Source organism: Armigeres subalbatus, chromosome 2, assembly GCF_024139115.2.
Source record: "Armigeres subalbatus isolate Guangzhou_Male chromosome 2, GZ_Asu_2, whole genome shotgun sequence".
NCBI lineage: Eukaryota > Metazoa > Arthropoda > Insecta > Diptera > Culicidae > Armigeres > Armigeres subalbatus.
This window is the reverse complement of record NC_085140.1, coordinates 70,157,431-70,174,981: the sequence shown is the minus strand read 5'-3', so window position 1 is coordinate 70,174,981 and position 17,551 is coordinate 70,157,431. Positions and strand designations below refer to the sequence as shown.

General features: G+C 33.8%; 1 protein-coding gene across 13 annotated transcripts in view; it reads right to left on the bottom strand.

Annotated features, from left to right (window-relative positions):
* The window catches only part of LOC134208942 (hepatic leukemia factor), a 250,100-nt gene that overhangs the window by 125,427 nt on the left and 107,122 nt on the right, over positions 1-17,551 (bottom strand). The gene's annotated exons all lie outside the window — the stretch shown is intronic.

Below are 17,551 nucleotides of genomic sequence, written 5' to 3'. Positions count from 1 at the left end.
TACAGATTTCGTTTCCGCCCTACGTAAAGTGTGGCCGACCCAGCCCCACTTCCGATCCCGAATTTCTGTTGCTATCGGCCTCTGGTGACAACGACGATGGAGCTCGTTGTGTGAGATCCAGTTGTGAGGCCACCAGGCCCGAATTATATACCGCAGGCATCTGTTAATGAACACCTGCAGCCGTTGAGTGTTCTCCACTAATACACACCATGTTTCGCTAGCATATAACAGCACAGATTTCACGTTAAGCCCTCTGTACACCTCCCGTGAACATGAACATGAACAAGAGGTGAGAAAGAGCGATAATTTCACAGTGAACATCGTCGTGGACAATCGAGTCTAGTTGGAAGTGTTGAATTATTGCCCACGAATGCAGGCAGCAAGTAAGTGTGCAGTAGTAAACGAAGAAAATAAAAATGAAACATATTGTCGCATATATGTATATGAATTATTTGAGTGGGTAATCTACGGAACGATGTTGATCAAGTTGTTTAATTTTAATCATCTTTTCGTTTAAATGTTCGGGAATTTTGTTATGAAAAGCCAGTAGGTACATATACTTAATGATTTCTGAATGGCAAATTTTCAACTGTGCTACCAAATGTATACATTTGGCACCGTTCAAAGCTGAATTAACAAGTTCCGGTGATCAATTGACATGAATCCAAATATTATCTTTCGACTGGTTCGCATCAAAGAAGTTCTGGCAAAACTACCCATGAAGCATTTAATTCACATGATTCATTCTGTTCCACGCATTAATACAATAATGTTCAATTATGCAATTATAGTTAAGAAAATACGAATTTACGAAAAGAGATGTAATTTCTTCTAATTTTCTATCTAATGACTTCTATCCCATTTGAACGATTGATTTTGACATGTAGTATCAAGTTTAATTTGATGAGGAGTTATTTTTTTTTTTTACTTTTGCTAGATATAATTTTTGACTTTCTCTTTTTGCTTACATTTGTTTGAAACTTTTCTTCATCTCATTTTTATTTTAAATTTATTATTCATTTGTTAGAATAGTGTTAATAAATGTTTGAATATTTGACCAGTTCGCCAATAAAAAATCCCAATTTTTGCTCAACTTTTCGTGTATAAAATTCAATTGATCACGTATCGTATATCCGTACCGTATTTAATTGTTGTGTTTACTATTGAAAGTCTTAATATGTATTCAATAATTTTGGTTGTACTAAGATTTTGTTGATAGTCATTATCCAAATTATGTAAATTACTCACATAAACTGTTTCAAATAAACAAATTTATTGAATAAACTCATACAGGTATACCTAATTACAAACATTCTGAATGATAATTATTATTAATATCTGTACCTCGTGGATGGTCATAACGCAAAGAGCATACGAGCATGTGTGTACCAAAAAAACAAGGGCAGACAGACAGGCAGGATGAAAACGACAGAGAGGCAATCTACACATCTTGTTAGATTCTTCATTCTCTCTGTATTGCTGTGGTGGATATATGGCGTATATGGTGTATATATCAGAGAGGAGAGAAGCTTTCTCTTGTAAATCAGGTAAAAAAATTCCACGGAGCTCGTTCACGTTCGAATGGCAAAATCATTCTGAAAATCTGTTCACCGTGAACGACAGAGACGATGCACAAGCATATCGGAAGCATATCAAATGATTCAGTAGAAGCAAAGCAGAAAAAGTATGCCAAGCATTTATAACTAATGTAGCTAAGACTTTGAATAAACAAAAGAATTAATAAATAAACAAATGACTTCAAATTAATGGGTTGATAAATTAGAAAATGAACAATCGATTAAATTACAAAATTATTGATTTGAAAAACTAATAAATGAATATTTTTTTAGATTAATATATTCAGAAATGAATGAATTTATAAATTATTGAATAAAAATAAATAAATAAATATAATCACTCAAAAATCTAATATATCAACAACAAAAAATAATAAATCAATAAATTTATTTTGAAACCTACACACTTAAAATAAATCGCAGATTTCTGTGAAATTTCACCGAAATCTCAACAGCAGAACTGTTCGGTAAAATTTTTACAGATTTTTTGGTGGTTTTGACAGTTGGACAAAGGAAAATACCGCAGAAAATCGGTGAAATAATTACCGAACAAATCTGCTGTTGAGATTTCGGTGAATTGAAGCAAAATTCACCGAAATCTGTGAAATGATTTAAGTGTGTAGTAAATCAGTGACTCAATAAATCAGCAAATGAACAAATTATAATTAATGAACAATAATGATGGTGTTGTAAAAAATACACAAAAAAATGATATTTTTTCCTTCATTGCACACTAGGTAATCCGCTTTCCAAAGAGGAAAAAACAATAACTTTCTTTACGGACAACTTACAGAAGAGATTAAGGGCTTATTCAAAAAGGAATTTTCCAAAGAATTTAAGAATCAAGGACGTGGAACACTTCTGTATGTAGTTATGAGGCTCGTTTTGCCCCAATGTCCCATACATCACGAGTTTACATATTTTTTGTCATTTCATCTTTAGGACATTGCTCTAAAATTGTGTTTATCTCTTCACTGTGGATCGACAGAAGGGCACTACATATATTTTGCTGGAAAAAGTTGAAAATTTCAGGGGTTTTGGTGTTTAATAAGCGTCAAAATGCATTTTATTTGAATTTTCCGGCCGCGTCAATTTGAAATCGTCGCAAAGCAAATTGTCGCCAGCAAACATGGCCATACGATCTGTCAGATCAACTACGAACAAAATTATTTGATTTCAATAATCAGATTATTTCCAGAAGTTGAGTACTTTTTTTTGCATGTTTTAATGATTTGGCTTTGCATTAACACAGATTTAAATTGAAGATTTTGGCGACGATTTTAAAGGTGCATAAAAAGTGATCGACGCGATTTGTTACCAGCGAAACTGAAAATACTATTAATTTAAATGATATTTGCCAATGATATAATGAAAATAACAAATAATCATATATTTCATTGAATGTATTGAATTATAGGGGACTTTGGGGTCATACAAGTCTAAAAGCTCATTAAATATATTTTTTTTTTACAAAATAGGATAACTTTTTTCACGGACGACAGAGGAGTATGAGAGCTTATTCAAAAGAAAATTTTCAAAGAAATTCAGTGAGTGATTTTTTATAGACGCGGGATACTACATGTATGTAGTTATTGAGCTAGTTTTACTCCAATGTCCCATAAATCAATTTTTTCATATTTTTCGTCCTTTTATCTTTAAAATATTGTACTAAAATTGTGTTTTCCTCTTCATTGTGGATCCTCAAAAAGCACTATACATATTTTGTTGGCAAAAGTTGAAAATTAAAGTGTTTTTGGGGTAAAATAATCATCAAAGCGCATTTTTGTGAATTTATTTTTAATAATAAATAAGCTTCTGAGCTTGTTGACCTCAAAAACCCCTCGATCATTTTTTTTTCAATGCAATATACGAGTATTTGTTATTTTCATAGTATAATTGACAAATTATCATTAAATTAATATTACTCCATCATCTATTAACTCACCATTATTGAGCTATATAATTGCATAGAGGAATTTGGGCGAAAAGGCATGAGAAAAGAATATTTCCGATCTCATCATATCTATTGTCACATCGACTCTCAAATAGTATGATAACTCTTGTCTAGTTGTGCGATCGGGTATGGTTTGGAAATGTTCGGCATCGGCTCTATCAAGAAGTATTTAAAAATCGTATTTTATCCAATAAATCACAAAACAAAACATTTGCGAAATGATTTACTTCATTAGTTATTGTTTCACAAACATTTATCAATGTCTGTACAACATTTTAAGACAATAATATCAACAATTATCTGTAAATATTATTTATTTTTACAGAATAAATGAAAAATTCACATAAAATGCACTATGATGCCTATTTGACCCCTATATCCCTTAAATTTCTAACTATTACCATACTTAGTGCACCTCTATGGATCCACAGTGAAGAGATGAACACAATTTTAGAGAAATTTCCTAAAGATAAAATATAGAAAAATATGAAAACTCGTGATATATGGAACATTGGGGCAAAACATGCTCAATATCTACATACAGAAGTGTTCCACGTCCAATGAAACAGCAGTCACTGAATTTTCTTGGAAAATTCTCTTTCGAATAAGCCCTTGATTTCTTTTTTAAATCGCTCGTAAAGAAAGTTAAAAAAAATTTCCTCCTTCGAAATCGGATTTTCCTATTGTGCATTGGCTCTACATTCCACTGAAACTTGGCTTACCTTCTAGAGTAATAATTTGAAAGCTGTCAATCGCATAAGTATGTATCTTGTGTGGCAAGTAAAATAGATACACTGGAAGGGAGCCGATAATGTTTCCAACCGCAAACATTCTAGGCCGGACCGAGAATCGAACTCGCCATTTGTGTTGGGAATCCTACGCCTTTGCTCGCAAGGCTAACTGGAGACCCGTATAAATTAATATAATTTAATAAAAATAAAACACCAATAAAAAACCAAATCTTCCAGTCGTATTTCTTTTGCATATAAATTAACTATTACATCAAATATAAATCATAAAATTAAAAAATAAATAAAATTATGAATACATACAATGGTTTCTAGTTAGCCTTGTCAGCAAAGGCGGAGTATTCTCGATTTTCGTTGCGGTCTAAAAGTTTTTTTTCGGGTTTTCGGCAATCTCGACTCACTGGCCATAGCTTATCTTTGTACTTGCAACATAAGACACATATCCATGCAATGGACGGGTACAGAATAGAAACCACAAATAATAACTGTGGAAATGTTAATGGTATATTGAGTAAAGAAGCAGGCCAAGATTCAGTGGTAATATCTAGGAACTTTTTTCAAATGGGCCTAATTGATTCTGACCTTGATTTTTGGAACAGCGATTGTGCTCTTCATTCAAACTATTTTGGTGAACTTATGTGCCCTACAGGAAGAATAGATTCCGATCTATCTGGTAGTTACGTCAGTTGCACCAAATATGCAGAATTAAGAGAGAATAAGCCGTTTCAAATTTCAAGGTCAGTTACGCCTATTTGAAAAAAGTTCATAGATATAGAGCCATTGAAGAGGAAGAAGAAGAAAAATAATGAACTAATTTTTTTATGAATGAAGTAATTTATCTATGAAAATATAAATTTTTATATAATTATATAATATACGAATGATTGAAGTATTAAAATAAAAAATATTTAAAAAGAAAAAATAATATTACCAAATAATAAAAAAAGAAACACAATTCATTTATGAGAAACTACTGAGTTAGTTTCCTTCCGACCAAACCGATAGGAGTATTAAAATGAGCGACAGCGACACATAAAGCAGGAACCCACCGAAACCGATTCAACGAGAACAGTAGACACTCTCGGTCGGTGTGAACTCCCAATCCAAATCAATCTATTCTCCTTGTATTTTTGAATTCACCACAGCTCCACGTTCATCTTCACCGTCGCGTTTACACTTGCGATGAGTTCACCGCAGATACGATTTCACGATGATTTCACAGGCATGACCGTGGAATGCTCATAAATCTGATATTATTGATGTTTTTCATGTTTTTATGCATCTCACTACTAAATACAGCATCTGCCTTTCATTTGAACATGATTCCCTCACGATTTGAGTATGTATCAAGAAGTTATTAACGAAAAACAGTTTGTTCACGTTCACGTTCACGGGAGGTGTAAAATGCGCTTTAGAGTTGAAAATTCGTATTTTGGTGCGTTCACTTATCTGTCTGTTTTTTCAGATATTTCTTAAACTCGCAAAGGCAGCCCTTGCTTTCTTTATGAAGGGTGCATCGTTTCATGGAAATATCTATATATGGAATATAAAATCCTTGGAAGACTATTTGAAAGGACCATTAAAGCAATCCAGAAAACATTTTAAAAATAGAATAATTTGCTTCCATCAGTCGATATCGAGTCACAAAAGATCGAATTAGGGTAAAAGACCCAATAGTGGAGGAACTAAGCACGTTCTATCACTATTTGTTGGTTCACACCAAGTCCATACTTCATTCCACTTACCTCGAGTGTGCATATGAAAGGTTATTCATTATATTTCATCCAAAAACTGAGCTAATTGCAGCAACACCCATCATTGTTTCCTAAAATGGTGCCTCCAATTATTGGTGCAGTGTTCCAATAGTTGCGGTAATTTTTAATTCGGGTTCCTATAGTTGCGAATCTCATTGTTTTCATATGGGACTCGCAACTATGGGAACACTACCGCAACTATTGGTGCAAGGCTGAGAAAAATTTAAGGTATTTAAATGATACTTTACCGATTTTACGGGAAATTCATAACTGTTTTCTGTTATTTCGTCTATTGACATGTCAACAAATTGGTAGACTAGATGGGTTGCTGCGTTTGAGACGTAAATTTTGTAAAAATAGCACTACCGCAACTATAGGAACACCCACGACTATTGGAACTTTTACCCTATGGAGGTTTGACTGTTTTAAAGTTTATGATTTCAAAAGTAGTGACATTTTTATGCTACACACTTAATTCATTTCACCGTATTCGGTAAATTTTACCGAAATCTCAACAGCAGAACTGTTCGGTAATTTATTTTACAGATTTTTTGTATTTTTTTCCATTGCTCAACTGTCAAAATCACCGAAAATCAGTTAAATTATTTACCGAACAGTTCTGCTGTTGAGATTTCGGTAAAATTTTACCGAATTCGGCGATTTATTTTAAGTGTGTAGTTTTGTTTATGCTGGACCATATTTGAATCGATTGGAGTACGTTGACGGGTGATTGTGGGTATTTATTTTGGATCAATTTTGAGACATAGGCAAGCACCGCATTCAGCCAGACTTGCGAGCAATACAGTCGCATTGTCAAACCGAAGATGACGAGTTTGATTCTCGATCTGGTCAGTAGATGCATAAGTATTAGATTGCTAATGTCGTTCCTGTTCGCGTGACTGACATCTAGGTCACTTCGACCTGGCAGCCAAAGTACTGGTAGTACAAGTGTCAAACATGTGTTGGTGATGAAACAAAATATGCACTACAACATGATGTATACAATACATGTTGGCCAATTGAAGCTTGTTGAAGCATAATTTAGCAAAATAATTTAATTGACTACAGCGCCACTAGTACTTATGCTTCTACTATCTGGTCCAGCATGGTTTCGAAAATTATTGCATTATATGATTGGTAACATTTTTCTCCATTCGAACTAGTTCCAATAGGTTTATATATGGACAAAATAAGAATCTACCATAAAATGCCCGATCTTTTGAAATTATGAAGTTGGATTGCTGCATAACAGGATTTGGTTATATTCCGCAATCAATTTACCGGTTCCAATCGGTCGAAATATGGTGTAGTAAGTACAAACCTACCGAAAAGATTGCCATAACTTATGAAATTATGAAGTTTGATGTGTCGCATGGTATTTTTTGCCTAGATAAGTAAAGTGACCCCCTAAGAGGATCCAGTAGAACGTCCGTAACCTGTATGGCCTGTATATTTTGGACCGATAAAATTCTTGATCAAATTTGGCAGAGTTTATGCGTAGTTGCCATTCAAAATTCTTAAATAATACTTTTCGAAGTATATGTTCTAGAAAATAGCCAACAGCGAACACCTTTTTTAAATCCGGAATAACTCCGGCACCAAGTGGCCAATCCTGGAAATCCATAAAGCTCCTAATAACCGAATTTCCGCTTCTTTTGGTGAAAATTGCGAAACAAAAATTTTGAAAGACAAAAAAAATGTACAGCCAAACAGATTTTTGTTTTCGTTGGTGACGGATGGGTTTACTCATCATGATTGACAGTATGTTACTGCAAGTCATGATTGATCGAGGAACAACAAATATCAAGACAAATATGCATAGTGGACTAATTGAATAGTCTTCTTGGGATAAGAAATGTATTCTCACTGTACCCACTTTGCAGTTTCATTAACGGTGCTGGGTACGTCTTCACAGTCAATTTAGGATGGAAAAATCCCCTGCATTTCCGTGAGTGTCACGGGAATGGAATACTTAGTTGAGAAGTGACTAAATATATATTTTGTACGAAGTTGTTTCAAAGACAACAAGACGAGAATCATGTTTCAAATCAACCCAGCGACTGTATCCAATGTGCTTCGCCTGATAAACAATCCAATGCGTACTCCATGTACACAATGCTCGCCCGATGGCTTCTGCACACTGAGGTGGATCGCACTTGTTTTAACCGAAGCAACGCGCACTACAGGAGCACCATTCATGCAACACTAATTTTTTACCATCTTCGCTCCGCACACATCCACCTTCCTCATCTCATACAATGTGGCAATGATAGCTTCTGCATACTCCACTACTTTAGTTAAGACAAATCGCAAAAACAAGTAATTTTCTATTTCGAAAATCGTCTGTTTTTTTTTCTTTTTAGGTTGAATCTAAATAGCACAAAATCAGAATAGGATCGTTTTTGAAAACCACTTTATCAATCTCGATATTATTAATTTCGACAAAATCAGATGTTGAAACGTCTCCTACTTATTATGAAGCACTTAAGCATTACATGCCCTTAATGGAAACTAAATATTAATTGGACTAAAAGTCTCGCTAATAAAGAAAGAGAGAAAGAAAAAAAGGTCCAAATTATGTAATTATTTATGCAAACTGGGATTATACCAGTATTGTACCTAAGGACTACAAGGGTGAGAGGCAGACACGTTTACCGTTCTGACTCAAATTACGAACATGACTCATATTCCGAAAACTCTTTCAAATGGCCATTTCGTCTTTTTTCATGCTATTATTTCTATAAGACCTTAATTTTTTTTATTATCTTGATCCACAGTACGGAAAACCGATGGAAATTAAGGCTTTATGGAGCTAAAACTGTTCGGAATATGATTCCTGTTCGGGATTTGAGTCAAAATGGTACCACCCTATCAACGGCGCCGCCTCTTACTATTTTACATTACCACAATGAAGGAATGTTTAAAAACGATAGGTCACAGTGGTGAGCCTCATCAATCCACTAATGCTTGTTTATGAGAAATTTTCTTTTTCTTCTCACATCAAATCTTCCCAAACGAAAGTGAAACCAGCTTCGAATCACCATTTATTACCTTATCGTCAAACACACACACCCGAAACGGGTATGATGCAATATCGCACCATGCGCCGAAAAATCTCCATTCATTTGGACCGCAGCAAAACATAAACAATAGCACGCTCCTCACGATTAGTTCCAATTTTCCACCTCTTCTTCGAAATATCATTTTCGTCGCCCACAGCCATTCGCACTTCGCTGAACAAGCGGATTGCGCAACCACCCGGTCGATCGATCGATCACCACTTCCGAAAACTTTCTACTCGATCCGATCGAACCGCATCGAATCGAAATTAATTTCCATTTTTCTGTTTCTGTTTCTCTCATCTCATCGGATATCACGCGGACAGGTTGAAGTTTTGGAAGCGTTCCCAGCAGCTGACTCGGTGGGATTATCTAACCAAACGTTTCACGCTTCAGATGATAAACGATGAGACACAATCGCGTAAAAAGAGGAGTGACTCAAATTGTACTGGAAGATTGATTTTGAATCTGGATCTGAAACATGCAGTCGACAGGTCGTTTTAGGATCCATCCTCCGTCGAGTTAGAGAGGTAAAATTTTGAAACAAGTATCCAGCAGACGGATTGCCAAATATGTCATTACGAGCTTTTGAGCTTATTGTAAAAAGTTCGCTTCTGAAGAGATCCTTCTGTCTTTAGACATCCTATGTAAGTGTAGAGGAAAGCCAAAAGCATTTAAAATATCCAGCATCAAATATACTTTACTTCGGTTCAGCTGACAGGCGGGAAGTAATAAAATAAACAAACTCAACGTTCTTCTCACAAACCTCAAGTGAAGGCAGATTTTTTTTTGCAATGTTTCGATCAACCGAGCGGTGGGCCGTTCAATGTTCATTGTTCAACGGATCGAGAAGAACGCGTTGATTGAGTGTGAAGTTTGAGGCACACCGCGCGCCGACGACGACGGTCGCTTGCGCGAGTGGTTTGTTTATAATTCCACCGCCTACTACAATCAGTCGGTCTGCTGTGCATGAGTTTGAGGCAGCTGCAGCGTGCTCCGCTGTATTGACTTGCACCAGGCAGGGGGAGGTTCGGTTTTGCACCGATCCGATCGACTGCTGTGGCGAATCGTGGCGCGCGGCAAGACGAAGTGCAGCGAACGAAAACAAACAAACAACGTTGCGGAAAATGTCGGAATCGAATTTCATCGTGTAGAGGAGCATTTTCTTCCGCTTCTACGGTACCAATGCGGAAGCATTGGGGATCCCTCGCCCGATGGGAAATTGGGTTTCTAGGGGTTTTAAGTGATTCGAGGTGTTGTTGAATAAGTGAAAAAGTATGCTAGGAGAGGAACCCGAGCGGATAATTGTATGTAAACAAAGAACCATTGAAAGCTTTGGCGCACGAAGGGAATGCGAGTGGTGGTGACATTTGTATCGTGTGACATGCAGGTTATTGGAAGATCGTGATTTGAAGAGGAACATGACTGTCGTCGGATTTGGAAAGACTTTCACTTTCAGTGCAGAAATATCATAAAATGTTTATTTTAGAATATGTCCAGAAATTGTGGCCGACATTGATTGAGTTTTTTGAATTTTGACATAATCATAACTCTTAATCTCATCTAGGCTTAGAAGTCTTGCATAACCAGTTTGAACGACAGGCCTATGCCTTCATCGCCGTCACGTCATTTGCCATCATCGATCGTGTCGATCGTCGATGTTTCGTTCCAATGCGGTTGCATAATCGAACTCGACATGATCCCCACGATGACATCAACGACGACACGCAGCCATTAAGGGGCTTCCGTCAGCGCAAGCCAACCGCAGTCAATCGCTAATAGTCAATCACAATCGGCGCGCCGCGCCGTGTCGCACTCCGTCAACACCAGCGAACCAACCGTGACAACTCTCGCTTTCTTCCGAATAGTGTGGCAGGGACGGCGGTGACGCCAATCTAAACTAACTCAACGACACGACGATCGATGAAAGTAGTTCACTTTTCGCATTCCGCTACCTCCCTGCTGCGACTACCGACCGACCAACGCAAAAGGAGGATCTTCAAATGTAGGCTATCCTACTGACTCCACTAGCCATGTACGGACGGACTTAGTGGACTTGGACGGGGCTGAACATCTAAACCGCGAAATGCGGCTGCGTGCCATGCATATCGATGTTGCAACATATCCTCGCCGGTGCGCACGCTAATTGGAGTTACTCGCCTTCTTAGCACCAACGGGAGAGATGGGCGGGGGACGACACACTTTTGCTTTCATTGGCGCTGAAACGGTTTCGATCATAACTTGGCACGGAGGTGGCTTCCGCGCTCCAGTCAGTAGTGCAGGTACGTGATCGCGATCACGTAATCGCTTTCTTTCGTGACTGCTTCGAGGGAACGAAAGGTAGGTACGTGCAGACAGACCAGAGCTGCGATTGAATCGGGTGATCCACTTTCGACCTTCCCGAAAGGGCTTTTGTGTCGCCGTATATCTATTTTGTTCGAATCGATCAGCATCAGCAGGAAATCGTGTTCTGTCAATTTCGTGTGTCACCTCACCACAACTCGGCGGAATCGGAATTCTGGCGGGATGGCGAGCGATTGCGATCCGGAATTGAACGGTTAGAAGAAACCGACCGCAGCATGCTGTGGTCGCGTTGCAATTTATTTCCTTCTCCGTCCGTATCTTTGATCGAAGACCCCATAGCGGGTTCGTCGCTTATTTACCAAAGAACTGGCAAAATCGATGATTCGTGAGTGAATGCACAGGAAGAGTGCCGCTGCTCGACATTTTCAATGGAAAACCGCAACGGTGGTTGCGCGTGAACCACTAAACTAAATACGATCGAGTGCCAGTCAACAACAATCAATAGACCGGGGCAGTGCGGAGGTGGGGAAGCATCGGATGCCGTGACTTCTTCAAAATTGCAATTCTTCTTACACGAACGCGAGTCGTAGAGGTACGGTTCCCAGTGGTTTGGAGGCAAAACAAACCAAAAGAAGGAAAGTAAATCTCGAAATGAAGTAATTATAAACAACAATGGGAAATGATGAGATGATGAAAGTCGGCGATGATGCAGCGATGCAATTGTTGCAATGATTTGTGAGCTCATGCATTGCATCATGTTCAGCGAGTGCGGGAAGCATTTCTGCAATGAATCATAATTAATATTATGGCCAGTAATTAGATCGCCGAAGAGGGACAGGTTCGTTTGGCCGAAACTCATTCAGTCGAAAGTCATTTGACCGAATGCCACTTGTCCGAAAATCAAATTAGGTCGGAACTCATCTAGCCGAAATCGATTTGGCCCAATTGAATGTTTTACCATAACGGTGAAGAGTGGTTTGACCGAAAATGCCGAAAATTCCGTTTTGAGTAGTACGACATCTCACTTTTCACTTTCTTAATACCTCATTTCTCGGTTCTACTGTAAAAATTGAGAGGAGAAAAGTGAGAAGTGAGAAGTAAGAAGTGAGAGATAAGGATTGAGAAGTGGAACGTTTTCCTTCGCAATGCTCACTTCTAATTTTTCACTAATAACTTTGCATTTTCACCTTTCTCAGTGAGAAGTGAGAAAATCGAAAAGAAGTGAGAAGTGAGAAGTAAGAAGTGAGAGATAAGGATTGAGAAGTGGAACGTTTTCCTTCGCAATGCTCACTTCTAATTTTTCACTAATAACTTTGCATTCTCACCTTTCGCAGTGAGAAGTGAGAAAAGCGAAATGAGGTACATCACTTCTAAGTTTTCAGCAAATTTCCAAATCAGCTTGCGTAACAAAACCATGTAACATTTTGAACGCCAATAGCACAAAATATTTCGAGATATTTATTTATCCAACCGACACAGAAAGAGTTTGGCAATTTTAACATGTATAAAACAAAAATTTTAAAATTTAAGAAATCAAAAATTTAAAAACTTTCAAATTCAAAAATTTTAAATTTGAAAATTTAAAAACTTAAGAATTAAAAAATTTTAAATTTGAAAATTTAAAAATTTAAAAACTTAAGAATTCAAAAATTTAAAAACTCAAAAATTTAAAAATTTGAAAATTTAAAAACTTAAAGATTTAACAATTTAAAAATTTAAAAATTAAAATTTTAAAATTTTAAAATTTAAAAATTTAAAAATTTAAAAATTTAAAAATTTAAAAATTTAAAAATTTAAAAATTTAAAAATTCAAAAATTTAAAAATTTAAAAATTTAAAAATTTAAAAATTTAAAAATTTGAAAATTTAAAAATTTAAAAATTTAAAAATTTAAAAAATTGAAAATTTAAAAATTTAAAAATTTAAAAATTTAAGAATTTGAAAATTTAAAAATTTAAAAATTTAAAAATTTAAAAATTTAAAAATTTAAAAATTTAAAAATTTAAAAATTTAAAAATTTTAAAATTTTAAAATTTAAGAATTTAAAAATTTAAATATTTAAAAATTTAAAGATTTAAAAATTTAAAAATTTGAAAATTTAAGAATTTAAAAATTTAAAAATTCAAAAATTTGAAAATTTAAAGAAATAAGAAAACTAATATAAGAGGGCTTATCAATTGTCAAAATTGTCAAAAAAAAATTTTTATTATTAAACTGTTGGTTGACAATTCAAGCCGACAATTGGTAAGCCCTCTTATATTAGTTTTCTTATTTCTTTAAATTTTTGAATTTCTTAAATTTTTAAATTTTTAAATTTTTAAATTTTTGAATTTTGAAATTTTGAAATTTTTAAATTTTTAAAATTTTAAATTTTTAAATTTTTAAATTTTTAAATTTTTAAATTTTTAAATTTTTAAATTTTCAAATTTTTAAATTTTTAAATTTTTAAATTTTTAAATTTTTAAATTTTTAAATTTTTAAATTTTTAAATTTTTAAATCTTTAAATTTTTAAATCTTTAAATTTTTAAATTTTTAAATTTTTAAATTTTTAAATTTTCAAATTTTTAAATTTTTAAATTTTTAAGTTTTTTAATCTTTAAATCTTAAAATTTTTGAATTTTTAAATTTTTAAATTTTTAAAGTTTTAAATTTTTAAATTTTTAAATTTTTAAATTTTTATTTTTTTAATTTTTTAAATTCTTAAACTTTAAAAATTTTTAAAATTTTAAAATTTTTAAATTTCTAAATTTTTAAATTTTTTAATTTCCTTAAATTTATGAATTTTTAAATTTTTAAATTCTTAAATTTTTGAATTTTTAAATTTCTAAATTTTTGAATTTTTAAATTTTTAAAATTTTGAATTTTTAAATTCTTAAACTTTTAAATTTTTAAATTTTAAATTTTTAAATTTTCAAATTTTTAAACTTTTAAATTTTTAAATTTTTAAATTTTACAATTTTTAAATTTTTAAATTTTTAAATTTTACAATTTTTAAATTTTTAAATTTTTAAATTTTTAAATTTTTTTGAAAAAAAATTTGAAAATTTAAAAATTTAAAAATTTAAAAATTTAAAAATTGTAAAATTTAAAAATTTAAAAATTTAAAAGTTTAAAAATTTGAAAATTTAAAAATTTAAAATCTTAAAAATTTTAAAGTATAGAATTTAAAAATTCAAAATTTTAAAAATTTAAAAATTCAAAAATTTAGAAATTTAAAAATTCAAAAATTTAAGAATTTAAAAATTTAAAAATTCATAAATTTAAGGAAATTAAAAAATTTAAAAATTTAGAAATTTAAAAATTTTAAAATTTTAAAATTTTAAAAATTTTAAAGTTTAAGAATTTAAAAATTAAAAATAAAAATTTAAATTTTAAAATTTAAAAATTTAAAACTTTAAAAATTTAAAAATTTAAAAATTCAAAAATTTTAAGATTTAAAGATTAAAAAACTTAAAAATATAAAAATTTAAAAATTTGAAAATTTAAAAATTTAAAAATTTTAAAATTTAAAGATTTAAAAATTTAAAGATTTAAAAATTTCAAAATTTAAAAATTTAAAAATTTAAAAATTTAAAAATTTAAAAATTTAAAAATTTAAAAATTTAAAAATTTAAAAATTTAAAAATTTAAAAATTTAAAAATTTAAAAATTTAAAAATTTAAAAATTTAAAAATTTAAAAATTTAAAAATTTAAAAATTTAAAAATTTAATAATTTAAAAATTTAAAAATTTAAAAATTTAAAAATTTAAAAATTTCAAAATTTCAAAATTTCAAAATTTCAAAATTTCAAAATTTCAAAATTTTAAAATTTTAAAATTTTAAAATTTTAAAATTTTAAAATTTAAAAATTTAAAAATTTAAAAATTTAAGAAATTCAAAAATTTAAAGAAATAAGAAAACTAATATAAGAGGGCTTACCAATTGTCGGCTTGAACTGTCAACCAACAGTTTATTATTAAAAATTTATCGTGCAAATGTCAAACATGTGACCAAGAATGAAGAAACGATATTTGTTTTAACTAAATAACGCCTGAAATGTATGAAAAACTCTCACAACGTTAGCATCACTGTCCTGTGGCTGATGCGTTGGATTAAAATTGCGTTCGAGGTCAATACTGTTTGATTGTTTATGTGTAAACAAAAAGTCCAATTCAAAAGAATTCTTGAGCTTTCTCAAGCCCTCAACTCTGATTCCATAAGTTTCCCAATGCCGTAATCGCAAACAAATGATCAAATATGTGTAGAAAAAGCACTACCCGCGTCAAAGAAGAAGAAAAGCTTGGAGCTCAAATGAAATCGAAAACTGGTTACTCCACAAGCTTCAGCAAACCCATGTTGTTCACGCTCAACTCGTAGAAAAAAAAATGCAAATCAACCAAGCAAAATAAACAAAACAAAAAACTCCCAGCGAGAAAGTACTTCCACAACCACAAACACAAACAAAACCGAAACGATTGCCGTGGGGCTCACGAAAACGCGCCGCGACGACGAAGCCGTTGCCGTGCGCGTTCGAGTGCGAACGAAACAAAAAGCGGAAGAAATTCACGAACAACCAACAACGGTACCACCTCTGCTGCACCGCACAGCTACCCCAAATAGTCCCCTAAAGGGGTAGCAGCTTGGGGGCTCTTGAAGTTGGCGAGTTCTCACTTTCATTTTCGTTCGGAGTAAACCGATGCGCAACGCATTTATTTGCCATCCGCGATGTTGTGTTTTTGGGCAAAAAAAATATGGTCATCCATTCCGGAGATTATCACTCCTGATCACGTAGCGCACCGTCCTTTGATGATCGTGCTCGCGCACGTACGCACAGCATCAACAAATCAAAGAAGGCGCATTCAAGCCGACAGATGGCGTCCATTTAATCTTTTTGTGTGTTGTCATCCGATCGGTTTGACATTTTCGCATCAAACTTGATCGAATCAAAGCAACCGCGCAGCGGTACAGCGTGTGACGGAAGCGATTTGCGAAAAATAAATGTTGATTACTTTTTTTTTCGGTGAAAGTTTTTCTTCGTCACCGATGACTATCAACACTACTGGCGGCGTTGGTCGTCGTCGGCGACGAAACTCGGTAGCGTGTGACGATCGTTTGCATTCTTCGTTGTCGTCGTCACACGCACGCACACAACCGTGGCGGCGTTGCATTGTCGAAGCAACTAGCGGAAAGAACGTGTTAAAAGCGGAAAACAATCGCAGCTTACCGTTGAATTTAGCGGACAACAGAAAAAAAACGACGGTACGAAAACAACGGTTGGCTTTTTAGTTTGTTTGCAAGCGTGCTGCTTTTACCGAATCGTGAGAACTCTGCCAAAAATCCGGCTGGCGTTTACGATAAAAGTAATAAGAAGATTTCTGTCGCTTGGATGTTGTTTGTTACTTGCTTAAGACCCCTCAAGACATCTAGAGCAATGCTTAATTGCTTCGAAGTTTGTCTCAACTGTTTTATGAAGAGTAAAAACACATTTGAAGTTCTTTTCAAATAAACCAAAGATGCTAACATTTTAGTTTTATTTCGCTGCGGGTTCAGCAAATATATAATAAGGTCAATTGAAAAAGGAAAGATCTCACTACTGTCTCTTTCGACAATTTTTTTTTCTAAAAATTTGTGGCAGAATTTGCTGAGTATGAAAATGATGATGAAAGAGTGATGAACGTATCCACCTCTCATTTTAGTGTGGTTGACATTTTCTAAGATGAAAAAAAAAATCGTAGCACGCTTTCTCACTGATCTCACTGGATACGATCCATACAGAGTCGTTTTCTTGGCGTCGGTGGTCGTAGCTCGTGGTTTTCGTAGACCAACAAAAAATGCAGATGGACTGCAGCGCATAGTTAGTGTTTGACAGAAGATAAGTCCACATACCATCCACGTTGTTCGCCCTACCCCAGCTGTTACAGATTTGCATTCCGCGCATAATCCATGGCCATCCTACGCGTTCGTTCGGCTATTTCAGTGTGACTACGCATTTTCACACGTCCACGGTCCGTCTACACTTCATGAGCTACATGTATGAGAGCACGTCCGTTATGGCAACTCTGACAGCTTCCAGATCCAGTATTATCATTAGCGTTGCGTACGAAATACTGGCAACGGGGGAGTGCGCAACGAGATGGAAGAGGAAGGCAAAGAATGACAGCTGATCTTTCTCCA